Source organism: Rhincodon typus, chromosome 16 (assembly GCF_021869965.1).
Source record: "Rhincodon typus isolate 14 chromosome 16, sRhiTyp1.1, whole genome shotgun sequence".
NCBI classification, from domain to species: domain Eukaryota; kingdom Metazoa; phylum Chordata; class Chondrichthyes; order Orectolobiformes; family Rhincodontidae; genus Rhincodon; species Rhincodon typus.
In genome coordinates this window covers 26,729,391-26,743,984 of record NC_063347.1, presented here as the reverse complement: position 1 = coordinate 26,743,984, position 14,594 = coordinate 26,729,391, and the positions used below count along the sequence as shown (strand labels likewise).

General features: G+C 40.5%; 1 protein-coding gene across 1 annotated transcript in view; it reads left to right on the top strand.

Annotated features, from left to right (window-relative positions):
- The first annotated feature begins 13,907 nt into the window (after positions 1–13,907).
- The window catches only part of chdh (choline dehydrogenase), a 70,467-nt gene continuing 69,780 nt past the window's right edge, over positions 13,908–14,594 (top strand). The window contains exon 1 of the mRNA XM_048606723.1: positions 13,908–13,998. The gene's annotated coding sequence lies outside the window, so the exon portion shown is untranslated. The remainder of the gene's footprint in view (positions 13,999–14,594) is intronic.

Sequence of the window (14,594 nt, the reverse complement as noted above, 5' to 3'; positions counted from 1 at the left end):
TTCCTCACTTCGTTCCTGGAACTGAACACATCTGGCGTGCCCTAGTGCTGCGGGGCGGCGTTTTATAATTCTTTGAGATGTGAGCGTCATGCCTGTTGATGTATAATCGACGACACCAGCGTAAGAGGGAAATGGAATTATTGGTCTCAGAGTACTGATACATGATCGTTAGTTTGAATATCTGTCATCCATATGTGAAAGTAACAAAGCTCCCTTTGTATCCAAGACAACAAGGTGCAGAGCTGGACGAACACAGCAGGCCAAGCAGCATCAGAGGACCCTTCTTGCTCCTCTGATGCTGCCAGCCTTCCTGCTCCTCTGATGCTGCTTGGCCTGCTGTGTTCGTCCAGCTCTGCACCTTGTTGTCTCAGATTCTCCAGCATCTGCAGTTCCTGCTATCTCCCTTTGTATCCAGTTTGACAATCCCGAGTGTTATTGTCAGGATGAGCTTTGTCCATTTTCAGTTCTGTACCCACCTCAAATTACCCACCAGCTGTGGAGGCAACCCGGATGGATCAGCAGAGCATTGTCCCTTTCCATGAGGCACGGTTCCAGGAGGAACACTAGGAGAACCCTCTTGACTGTGGATGACCAACCAGTTGTAGTGGACCATGTGTGACTTGGAGAAAATTGCAAATCCCTTTATAGGAGATAATCTACGTGCACACTGGTTGTCTAGCAAAAATCAAGGTGCATTGACGATTACCAACGGTGCAATTAAACGGCAGTATTAACGGATAACATAGCAACATTGGACAAATATTAATGGATTAGTCAGTTTGGAAGTTGGTAGATAGTCACCGAATCGCTGGTAAACCAGTGGTTGAATATGCATCTGAACTATTGCAGTCCATGTAGCCTGAGATGTTTCTGGCAATCTAATAGTTGTAGGGAACATGTAAATAGAATTGCTAATTTTCTAGATACAACTTATTGTTGTCCTAAGGGTTACTGAATGATATGCAAATAAAACACATCATTGTAATGACCTTACAGCCTCATGGCAAGTGAAGGTGTTATATGCTGTTACTGTTGGTTATGTTTGGAAATAAAAGTTATTGTTTCCCACTTTACCTCAGCAGGATCAATAGATATTGCTTGGCAACACAAGATCAAGACTAAACTAAGACAAGTACTGATGATACAATGAATTCTCCTCTGTCCTCCTTGTAGCACATCCACAGGAAATCTCCTGTAATGGCAGGCCACGTTCATCTGTCTTGCACCATCTTCAACTACCGCACCAGTAGGCTATGTTTACTTTCAGACTACACAGCATCGTACTACCAACAATGCTGAGGTGAAAACATTGATCATCCATGCTACCACCAAAACAACACAATGCAATGCAATGCAACCAGATGGATTTGTCCCTTGGAACCCAAGGCTCCCAACCACCACAGGGGGATAACCTGCTGTGGCTGTTTTCAAGTAATGTTTGCAATGACTGACACAAACTGCACACAAAAGTGCTTACAGCAGAGATAAAGATAACATAATTACGGCAAGCCAGCCAGTAAAATGCCATAGTTTTTACAACATGGAAAGAGGGCCTTTGTCCCATTATGTCAGTACTGGTCATCAAACATTTATCTTCTTAAATCCCATTTTTCAGTAGTTGGACTGTCGACTTGTATGGCAAGGCAGTTCATGTTCATCCAAACAGTTGTTAAATATGTTGAGGGTTCCCAACTCTACCACTCTTTCAGGTGTGAGTTCCAGATATCCACAACCCTCTGGGTGAAACAAAATAAATTCTTCAAAACTCTCTAAATCTCCTATTACTTACGTTAAAACTGTGCCCCCTGGTTATTGACCCTTTTATATGGTACAATTATATTTCTCCAAATATTAACTCTTTTATAAAAAACAAAAGAAACCAAATACACTTGCAGTTATACGTTACCCAACACACATGGTCAAAAGAAAAATCATTCATTACCAAATCAGTGTGTTAACACATGTCAGTTCTACTTATCAGTCTCAGCACATGCATTCCATGCATGATCTTTCAATCATGCAGGTTTGCTAATGGTACCTCTGTGCATTGTTGTTTGCAGTACCTCATGTATCTTCTTGTTCCTAACATGATGTTCCTTCTCTGGGAAGTGTCATTTTGATGGTGGGCACTGTTGCCATGGTAACTTGCTGATTAACATCTATTGCTGAGGAACAGTTGGCCTTTGAGACTGATGAATGTTCTGTTCTCTGTGTAGATGGAGAGATCACCTCTTAGTGGTTTGTTGTCTGTAGTGCAGGAACAGTTTTTTTGCTCACCCGATATGACCAAGGTGACATCTGCTGCTGCTTGGCCTGCTGTGTTCATCCAGCTCTACACCTTGCTATCTGACATCTGCTCTACACAGGTTCAAATTGCCATGTTGGCTGACTTTAGAAGCATTGCACTCTGGCTCTCCAGCGTGCAGCTCTGATAATGACTTAGCAGTTTTGTCAAAGTGAAAAATGGCCTTTTCTCATACCACCTTGGTGATGTCACTCATGGTTGTTATTACTTCTGGCTTCAGATTTGTTTCGCCATTTTAGGAGTAGGTCGGGTGCAACATGACTTTATCTTTGAACTGTTTTACTTCCCAGTTCTCTATCCAGTTCTCTCATTATTGTATATGTTTCAATATGATCACTTCACATTTTTCTAAACTCCAAAGGGCAAAGGCTCAATCTCTTCAACCTTTCCATATCCTAGAAATGATTTGAATAAAATTTATGAATTGCATTTAATGCAACCATATTTTTTTTCAAATAGGAGTCAAAAACTATACAGGGTATTCCAGTACTCCATCCAATTGTTGCTAACATCCAGTTGCAAAAATGTTGAATTTTAAAATCAAACATTTTATTTTGAGGAATACAAATTATGTAAATAGAGAAAAAAAAAGGAAAGAAAAGGTAGTTATTGAGGGAGAGCATGCAATGCTGGGAGAAAATGAAGATTGCAGGAGACAAAAGTGGGAAAGGGGAGATGTTCAGGTAGACATAGTGGGTAAGAATTGAGAGAGTTGGTTGATAGATTGGATGTCGGAGTGTGGGAGATGGGTTTGAGAGAAGGTAAGTGGAGTAGAGGCAGAGAGAGGAAGATGAAGGCAGAGAGCTAAAAACAAACAATTGAAAGACATGAAGTGGTGAGACAGAAAAAGAAGAAGATTGGAAGAGAAAACAGAAGGCTTTGAGTAAGGCAGGGTTATAAGACAAGATAACGAAAAGGAAGCTTCAGTGTGAGGGATACGTTACAAAGAAATAATATAAGGGAAAGATACAGACAATGAAAGAGCAGTATGAAGTTGACGGACAGTTGAGAAAAATTACTTTCTCCATCTGTGAAATTGCCATTGGTTATCTCCTAATATCTTGCATCTCATGCATGACTTTCACATTCCAAATGTCATACTATTATTGGCATTTTTTTAAAAAGGGGCTATCCTTTAAAGAACTGTATCCTTTAAGTAAATGATCCATCTTGGCTTCCTCCAGAGGTTCTCAGCATCATAGATGCCAGTCTTCAGCCAATTTGATTTACTCCATGATATCAAGAAACAGCTGGAGGCACTGAATAATGCAAAGGCTATGGGACCTGACAATATTTCACAATAGTACTAAAGACATGTGCTGCAAAACTTGCCATGTCCCTAGCCAAGCTGTCCAGTATAGCTACATCATTGGGCTCTAACTGAGAATGTAGAAACGACATAAAGCAGGACACATCCAAACTGGCTATTTTCCACCCCAACAGTCTACTTTGAATTTTCAGTTAAGGGATGGAAGATGTCATTTAAGAGTGCTATCACATAGCATGTGCTTAGCAATAACCTGCTCTCTGATGCCCAATTTGGGTTCTACAATGCCACACAACTCCTAACCACATAATAGCTTTAGTTCAAACATGGACAAAAAAAGCTGATTTCCAGCGATGAATTGAGAATGACAGCTCTTGATATCAGGCCACATTTGACCGAGTGTGGCATCCAAAAGTGCTAGTACAATTGGAGTCAATGGAATAAGGGAGGAAATCAATCAATGATAGAAAACTCCACTGGATTCATATCTGGGACAAGGGAAGATATTATGATTGTTGAAGTTCAGTCTTCTCTGCTCCAGGTCATTTCTGCAGGAGTTCCTCAGGGTAGTTTCCAAAGCCCAATCATCTTCAGCATCTTCATCAATGACCTACCCTCCATCATAAGGTTAGAAGTGGGGATGCACAATATTCAGCACTATTCGAGACTCTTACATAATAAAGCAATCCATGCCCAACTGCAGCAAGATCTGGACAATATACAGGTTTGAGCTAACAAGTGGCAAGTAACATTTGTACCATGCAAATGCCAGGCAATGACTACATCTAACAAGAGAGAATCTAACCAACTTTGCTTGATATTCAATAGCATTTCCATCACAAAATCACACACTATCAATATCCTAGGGGATAACATTGACCAGAGACTGAACTAGACTAACCATACAAATACTGGAGCTGCAAGAGCAGGTTGGAGACATGGAATCCAGCGGCAAACAACTCACCTCCTGATTCCCCAAAGCCCGTCCAGTATCTACAAGGCATAAGTCCAGAGTGTGACAGAATATTTCTCACTTAGCTGGATGAGTCCAATTCTAACAATATTGAAGAAGTTTGAACCACACAGGACAAAGCAGCCACTTGATTGACACAACATCCAAAAACATTCACTCCTTCCACTAACAACACACAGTTCCAGCAGTGTCTACCATCTACACGACACACTACAGAACTTTACCAATGTTCCTTAGCCCCTTCCAAACCCATGACTACTTCCATCTGGAAAGACAAGAGCAGCAGGTACATGGGAACATCACCACCTATGATTAGCTTTCCTTACTACTCTCCATCCTGACTTAGAAATAACAAAAATAGATATTGATAAAAAAAAGCTCAGCAGGACTGGCAGCATCTGTGGAAAGAAATCTGAGTTAACTGATGGCAGTTCTGTGAAAGGATCACTCAACCCAAAATGTTAACTCTGATTTCTCGCCACAGATGCTGCCAGACTTGCTGAACCTTTCCCACAATTTCTGTTTTTGTTTCTGATTTCCATCTTCCAAGGTCCTTTCAGTTTTTATTCTGACTTAGAAATATATTGCTATTCCTTAAGTATCACTTGGTCAAAGTCCTGGGACTTCCTCATTAATGGAACTGTGGATTTACTTTCACCAAATGAACTGTAGTGTTCAAGGTGCAGCTGACCTCCAACTTCTTGAAAGCAACTAAGGATGGACAATAAACCCTGGCCCAGTCATCGATGCCCAGATCCCATGAATGAATAAAAGAAAACAGTAATTTAATGATTAAATCTTTTGAACAAATGTCAGGAATGTATAACCATTGTACTTGATTGTAAACGTACAGCAAATTTAAAGGACATGCTTGTTGGCAGCTAAATATCACAACCATGTCTATACTTCAAATATGTCTATAATACATAGCTCATCTTGCAGTGAATATCACACATGCACATTTGTATCCCTTTAAAAACAACTTGAAATGAAAAAAAGCAATTCAGACATACACTAGATTACAAAATGGTTTATACACATACAACCATTTCTGATCAAAACTCTGAAGAAAGCCATGTGCTCAATAGGTAAATTTTCACTGGATTCATTAAGACTTTGGGAAGTAATTAATCATCAGTATTAGCCACAATGCACTATTTTTAACGTAAAGTTATGCAAACAAGTGGCTATGAAGGATAGAGTGTACTGTTGATTTGACTAATACATTTGAAGTAGAAAATGTGAACTTTTTTGTACACATTGCATGTTTTATATATTTTATACTTTTTGTGTGTTATAAGTTTTTTTGATGTATATTTTCTTTCCATTCCTGGTTGACGAAGGGTTAATATGGCTCGAGTTCTTTAGAATCATACAATTGGCTGAATTGTTTATGTATTTATGTTTTGACTGTGACTTACCGTTAATGATGGTTATAACAAGAATAGCAAGCCAGATCAAATCAGCCTCATGATCACTGGATTTGTAACATGCAATTGACACATTCGATGACCCTCAAATTGTTCAGTTGTTCCTAACCAGACTTTACAAATGGCTGATCTTGGAAACCAAGTTTATAAATTAATAATAAATTGTTAACTTTTGTTTAATAGTGTAACTTTAGCAGAACGTGGTTTGCCTTGTAGTTCAATTCATGTCAATGATTTAAGCACAATCTTCTTTGATCGCCACCCCTAACTCACACACTGACACACAAACACAGTTAAGGTTTAAATTAAAGAAGATCATAAGTTGCTAGTTTGGTAACCATTTCAAGAATTCTGTTGTATTACAGGCATACAGGATTATATTTTGTTTGAATTCTAAAGTCATCAGACAATGCAATTAGCTTCTGGAAGCCTCTGGACTAGACTCAGAGTCAAAACAGATCCCTCGGTCCAACTTGTCCATGCTGACCGGATACCCTAAATTAATCTAGTCCCATTTGCCAGCATTTGGCCCATATCCCTCTAATCCCTTCCTATTCATATACCCATCCAGATGCCTTTTAAATGTTGTAATTGTATCAGCCTCCACCACTTTGTCTGGCAGTTCATTCCATACATGCACCACCCTCTGCATGAAAATGTTGCTCCTTAGGTCCCTTCTAAATCTTTATCCGCTCACCTTAAACCTATGCCCTCTAGTTTTGGACTCCCCTACCCTGGGGAAAGACCTTGTCTATTCACCCTATCCATGCCCCTCATGATTTTATAAGCTTCTATAAGGTCACCCCTCAGCCTACAATGCTCCAGGGAAAATAGCCCCATCCTATTCAGCCTCTCCATATAGCTCAAACCCTCCAACCCTGGCAATATCTTTGTAAATCATTTCTGAACCCTTTCAAATTTGGCAACATCTTTCCTATAGAAGGGATACCAGAATTGCAAGCAGTATTCCAGAACCAACGTCCTGGACATCTGCAACTTGACCTCCCAACTCTTGTACTGAATGCACTGACCAATAAGGCACTGACCAAATACCTTCTTCACTATCCTGTCAACTCCACTTTCAAGAAACTATGAACCTGCACTCCAAGTCCCTTTGTTTGGCAACACTCCCCAGGACCTTACCATTAAGTGTATAAGTCCTACCCTGATTTGCTGTACCAAAATGTAGCACCTCACATTTATCTCGATTAAACTCCACCTGCCACTCCTCGGCCCATCTGATCAAGGTTCTGATGTACTCTGAAATAATCTTTTTCACTGTCTACTCCACCACCTATTTTGATGTCATCTGCAAACTTACCAAACATACCTCCTATGTTCACATCCAAGTCATTTATATAAATGACAAAATGCAGCAGACCCAGCACCAATCCTTGCAGCACACCACTGGTCACAGGCCTCCAGTATGAAAAGCAACCCTCTACCACCACCCTCTGGCTCCTACCTTCAAGCCAATTTTGTATCCAAATGACTCGTTCTGCCTGTATTCTATGCGATATAACCTTGATGACCAGTCTGCCATGCAGAACCTTGTGGAACACCTTCCTGAAGTCCATAAAGACAACGTCCACTGCTCTACCTTCATCAATCCTCTTTGTCACTTCTTCAAAAAACTCAATCAAGTTAGTGAGACACGATTTCCCACACATGAAGCCATTTTGACTGTCCGCAATCAGTCTTTGCCTTTCCAAATACATGTAAATCCTGTCCCTCAGAATACCCTCCAACAATTTGCCCACCACTGATGTCAAGCTCACCTGTCTATAGTTCACTGGCATTTCCCTACCACATTTCTTAAATAATTGCACCAAGTTAGGCAACCTCCAGTCTTCCAACACTTCATCTGTGACTATCGATGATACAAATATCTCAGCAAGGGGCCCAGCAATCACTTCCCTAGCTTCCCACAAGTTCTAGGATACACCTGATCTGGTCATGGGGATTTATTCACCTTTACGCATTTTGAGATGTCCAGCACCTCCTCCTCTGTAATATGGACATGTTTCAAGATATCACTGTTTATTTCCCCAAGTTCTCTAGCATCCATATCCTTCTCCACAGTAAACATTGATGCAAAATACTCTTGTAGTATCTCATCCATCTCCTACAATTCCACACATAGGTGGCCATGCTGATCTTTAACGTGTACTATTCTCTTCCTAGTTACTCTTTTGTTGTAGAATCCCTTTGGATTCTCCTTAACCCCATTCTCCAAAGCTATCCCATGTTCCCTTTTTGCCCTCCTGATTTCCCTCTTAAGTATACTTCTGCTGCCCTTAAACGCCTCTCAGGATTCACTCAGTCCCTGCTGTCTATACCTGACATATGCTTCCTTCTTTTTCTTGCCTAATACTGTCAAAACTGGCCTTCCTCCAATTTAGAACTTTAACTTCTAGATCACTCTATCCTTTTTCCATAACTAAGACTAGTCAATAAGAAGAGAATAACTAGTGACAGAAAAACCAAAAAAAAAGCAGCAGTGCCTCCTGCCCAAAAATCTAGTCAAATAGCAGTTCAACCTTTGGTTTCTAACATAGAAACACAGAAACATAGAAGACAGGAGCAGGAGGAGGCCATTCAGCCCTTTGAGCCTGCTCCGCCATTCATCATGATCATGGCTGATTGTCCAACTCAATAGCCTAATCCTGCAATCTCCCCATAACCTTTGATCCCATTCACCCCGAGTGCTGTATCTAGCCACTTCTTGAATACATTCAATGTTTTAGCATCAACTACTTCCTGTGGTTATGAATTCCACAGACTCACCACTCTTTGGGTAAAGAAATGTCTCTTCACCTCCATCCTAAATTGTCTACCCTGAATCCTCAGACTGTGATCCCGGTTCTAGACACACCCACCATTGTGAGCATCCTCTCTCCATCTACCCTGTCTAGTCCTGTTAGAATTTTATGAGATTCCCCCATCATTCATCTGAACTCCAGTGAAAACAATCCTAACCTAGTCAATCTCTCCTCATATGTTGGTCCCACCATCCCCAGAATCAGCCTAGTAAACTTTCGCTGCACTCCCTCGAGAGCAAGAGCATTCCTCCTCAGAAAAGGAGACCAAAACTGCACACAATATCCTCGGTGTGGCCTCACCAAGGCCCTGTATAACTGCAACAACACATCCCTGCTTCTGTACTTGAAACTTCTCGCAATGAAGGCCAACATTTGTCTTTTTTACTGCCTGCTGGACCTGCATGCTTACCTTCAGCAACTGGTTCACAAGGTCACCCAGGTCCTGCTGCACACTCACCTCTCCCAATTTACAGCCATTCTGTATGTAATCTGCCTTCTTGTTTTTGCTTCCAAAATGAATAACCTCACATTTATCTAAATTAGACTGTATCTGCCATTGATTTGCCCACTTAACAAACCTTTCCAGATCATGCTGAAGGATCTCTGCATCCTTGTCACTGTTCACTCTCCCACCCAACTTGGTGTTATCTGCAAACTTTGGCATGTTACATTTTGTTCCCTCATCCAAATCATTAATACATATTGTGAATAGCTGGTGTCCCAGCACCGATCCCTGTGGTACCTGACTAGTCACTGCCTGCTATTTTGAAAAGGAGCCATTAATTCCTACTATTTGTTTCCCCTCTGCCAACCAGTTTTCTATCCACCTCAATACATTTCCCCCAATCCCATGTGCTTCAATCTTGCACAATAATCTCTTAAACGGGACTTTGACAAACGCTTTCTGAAATTCCAAATATACCACATTGACTGGCTCCTCCTTGTCAATTCTACTAGTTACGTCTTCATAGAATTCCAACAGATTTGTCAAGCATGATTTCCTCTTCATAAATCCATGCTGACTCTATCTGATCCTGCCACTGCTTTCTAAATGGTCCACTATTAAAGTCCTTGATAATGGATTTGAGAATTTTCCCCACTATTGATGTTCGGCTTACTGGTCTATAATTCCCTGTTTTCTATCTCTCTTTCCTTCTTTTTCAAATTTTCTCTGTGTTAGGCTGGCCAGCACCAGTCCTCCCTAATTGACCAATTCAACATCCAACCAGCTGCCAGTCCCTGAGCATAATGACATCTCAGTGCCAGTTCATCTATTGTGTTCTTAATAATTAACCTCCTTTCCAGGCTGGTTTCTAACTGCAAACATTAGTCTTTTGTTCTCTCCTTTTCAAAACAAACAGTTGCTGTTCGATGTCCAATTCTCAATTGCAACTCACAGTTCCAAACCAAAAAAAAAGGAAAATAAAAGAAAAGTAATGAAAGTCTCAACAGTGGCCATGGATTGTGATCATATTGACAATTGTTGTAAGCATTGACAAAGAGGTAATGAGATCAGGACACAACAGCATAGGAAGAATTTTTGGTCTCAGAATTCAGAAACGTTCTTTGTGTAAGGATACATTGAGAAAGAAGGAAGAACTGATGTTATGAGCTGTGTGTAGCTGTTAGAGTTAATAGAAAGCAAAAATCATCAAAACTAGGATATTGAGCTTTTTAAGTAAAGTATAACTACGTTTCTTAATAAGTTGTTCCATCCCATTACATCATCTCATCTGAAATTGATTTTATGAACACTGACACTCTTACAAAAAGTAGATTAAATCACTGAAAATTTATTAACTTCTTTAGTGGGAAGGTATATATTCCAGCTATATAAACATTGAACAATGTTATTTCTTTCAAACGACATAATAAAAACATATTTGTGACTGTTCTAATCTCAATTGAGGCCAACAGTATTAAGCTCAGGATGTTACATTCTCAGATAAAAGCTGATATTGTTTGTCATATGTACCAAAAGCTTCACCTTAAAACATAGTCGTGATGGTATAAAACAGGCAATGGTAGATCATCTAGATGCTTTATTCATTCATGGGACGAGGGCATCACCGACTAGGCAGTATTTATTGCCCATCCCTAACTGCCCAGAGGGAGGGCAATTAGGAGTCAACCACATTGCTGTGGATCTGAATTCACATGTAGATCAGACCAGGTAAGGATGGCAGTTACCTTCCTAAAGGACATTAATGAACCAGATGGGTTTTTCTGACAATTGGCAGTGGATTCACAGTCATCATTAGATTGTTAATTCCAGATATTTATTGAATTCAAATTCCACCAACTGCCATGGTGGGATTTGAACCCAGATCCCTGGAATGTTATCTGGGTTTCTAGATTAATAGTCCAGCAATAATACCACTAGGCCATTGCCTCCCCGCAGCTATATTGTAACTAGATATGATACACTTCACCAGATTTTGGTTTCCATTGACATCAATTGAATAGGCTGAAAACAGTTCCTTACTGCTCCTATGATGCTGCTTGGCCTGCTGTGTTCATCCAGCTCTGCACCTTGTTGTCTCAGATTGTCCAGCATCTGCAGTTCCTACTACCCCTTCCACTTTCATGTCAGCATTGAAATTCACCCTCCACTGCATCTGAGACTTTTATTGTAATCTGCCATCAGTGATCAAAATTAAACAATAAATACCAGAGACATCTTTGTGTTCCAGAATTTTGGGATAATAGGTCGTTTGATTGAATAACATAAAGCATAATATTATTGATTGTTGCCAGTTCTGATGACAGGTTATAATGTGAAAGGTTATCTTTCTTTCTCTCTCTTTACCAATGCTTGTTGACTCTTTCCTGCAGTTTCTATTTTCATCATAGGATAGCCCAACAGGATCAAAACAGATGAGTTGATTATTGACCAGGTCCATGGTGCCTTTGAGTTTGTACTCCTTCAACATGAGAGAACAAAGACGGGGCTGTAGCAAGGAAATGACAAGTGGAAGATTATAATTGAATTTTCTGTGAATAAGGACATCAAAGACAAATGAATAATTAAATCAATGTGTAGTTTATTCTCAATAACTTCACCATTATAATACACAATAATGCTGTGGTACCTTTTATGGATAGATGGTGCTTTCTTAGAGAGATTAGTGATTTCTTGTGGGAACTAGATGCTTATTTCTCAGATGGCGGTTCGCTCTCACACCAATTTTCAAAAACCCTCTTGTTATATATCTTGGATTACATATCAATTTTCTTACAATTGCATTGGTCCAAGATTGTCAAAACCATCAGATTTAAATTCAATTGGCTTTCAATTGCTAAGTGATTGGTTCAAGTTAATTGGCTGGTTCCAGCTAGTTGTCAAAATATCAAAACAAGCTTAAGGTTTCCAATCACACAGTCAATTCATACATGTTTCAATTTCAGAAGTGGCTGTATTATAACATGTGAATTTCACGCTAGATCAATTGTTAATTTTCAATCTGACAGAGATATGTTTTTGTTAAACTAAGATATTAAGGGATATGGATAAAAGACAGGTATATGGAGTTAGACCACAGATCATCCATGATCTCATTGAATGGCAGAACAGGCTCAAGGGGTTGAATGGTCTACTCCTGTTTCTGTGTTCCTATGTCTTAAATATATTTCATGTTATCTCCCTGTTTCATTGTTTCTTTCTCTCTTTTACCCTTTATCTCATTGTATTTCCCCTTTTTACACTCTTATCTTCTCACAGCTTCCCTTGCTGTTGACTATAATTGCCATTCTGGTTCTGGTTAGTCTGTGGCCTGGAATTGATAACTCCCGCAGGACATTCCCACAGTTTTAATAGGATCTTGCAGCAGTCATGCAGATTCTGTGAAGAAACCAATAGCCGGTCCTTCTTTTTAATTTCTCTTTAGAAACTAAAATCCAAAAAGAAAATTGAGGGGAGGTTAAAAGAAAGAAAATCCCTGATATTCACTTTATAAGAAACAAGTAACAATTTATTTATTTAACCCTCAGTGAACAAATTAACAGAATTACTAACAAACTGAACAACTCCCCCTTAACTTCTAATTATTCAGTAACTGAACCAAATTCTACTGTTGTGCTTTTCCAATAAACACAAGACCCATTTATATAAATCCAAGTAGTAAGAAAATAAATTAAGACTTATTCTCTCAAAGTCTACACACCTTTTTTTCTGTTTGAGTCATAAATACCTTTCTTCTGCTGATCCGGCTGTCAGGGATGTTTTCTCTGTAAAGTCTTCTGTGAGGATGCTTGCTAGAAGTGCCGTGGTACCTTTAATGGATAGATGGTGCTTTCTTAGAGAGCTTAGTGATTTCTTCGGAGAGCTAGATGCTTGTTTCTCAGAGGGTAGTTCGCTGTCACACTGATTTTCAAAAACCCTCTCCTTGTAAACCTTGGATGACACGTTAATTTTCTTACAATAGTTTGGTCCGAGATTGTCAAAATCATCAGATTTAAATCCAATTGGCTTTCAATCGCTAAGTGTTCGGTTTAAGTTAATTGGCTGATTCCAGCTATTTTCCAAAATGTAAAAACAAGCCTAAGGTTTCCAATCACACAGCCAATTGATACATGTTTCAATTTCAGAACCGGTTGTACATCTTTGGCTACATACAGACATTTTTTTTCTGTATAAATTTCTAAGTTTAGAAAAGCACTTTACCTCTTAAAGGAAGCATACACACTTCTCCCTTTTTTTTCCAAATTCTAGCTTCCTGCCTTCCAATTCACAATTACCATACAAAACTTTGTAACAGTACATTTGAACTAAGAATGTAAGTAAGCCATTCTAACACTTGAGCCTGTTTCACCATTTGATAAGACCTGATCGAGGTCTCAACTCTTACTTTTCTATCTACTGTCTTCCACAGGGCTTCGGGAAATGCAGGTTCAGACCTCCAGTGGGATTGACTCCCTCGTCAATCAAGAATCCAGCCAACTCAGCCTTAAAAATCAATGAATAACCTACAGAGGAAGGAGAGTTTTTGAGTTGAGGGGAATAATGTGTGAGATGGTGGGCGGATTGGGGTGGGGGCTTTAATCCTACTCAGGTTTGGGACGAGGTCTCCTTTGATCTGCGGTAGTCCGATCCGTGTAGTCCAGCTCCGCACGATGCTACCTACCTAGCGGGAGCCGATCCATTCCAGGCGGATCCATTTCAAGTTGCACTCAGCCGGCTTTCAAACGGTCGGGGGGCAGAGGTAAGTGAATGTGTGAACCCCCGGGTGCTGGCTATGGGATCTTTTCAATCGGGCGTCTGGGGTGGGGCTCTGTTGTCGTCTAAAATCTTGTTTTATTGAGGGATTGAGTCGAAATTTCCAAGTAATGGGAAAAGGTTGCGAGTTGAGGGGGGTGGGCGGTAGGGAAGAAGTAGTTTGAAAGTTGCAGGGTTTGCAGCTGGGGACTCGGTGGACACAGGCCCCGAGGGTCAGTCCCCAGGCGAGGGCCTGCATTTCCTGAGGCTGGGAAAGAGCTACCTATTTAGTCAGATTCCCTGGCTTTCTCCGGAATGTGCCCTGACGACCCCTTCCTTGGCCGCTCTGGCTGGAGGTATTCGTGGACCTCCCGAGCACGGTGACAGGCTTGCGACTGTTGAACTATTTATTTCAGGAAGGGTCCCCTTTTTAGTTCAGTACGGGGGGGGGGGGGGGGGGAGCGCGCTCAACCGAAGACTGAAAAGGGAAAGGGGGTGGTTTTTTTTTGGGGGGGGTGGGAAAGAGGACGGGAGAACTTCGATTCTACCCCCCATGTTGAGCACAAATCACAAGCGTACACTACTTGGTTTAGAATAGCCAGT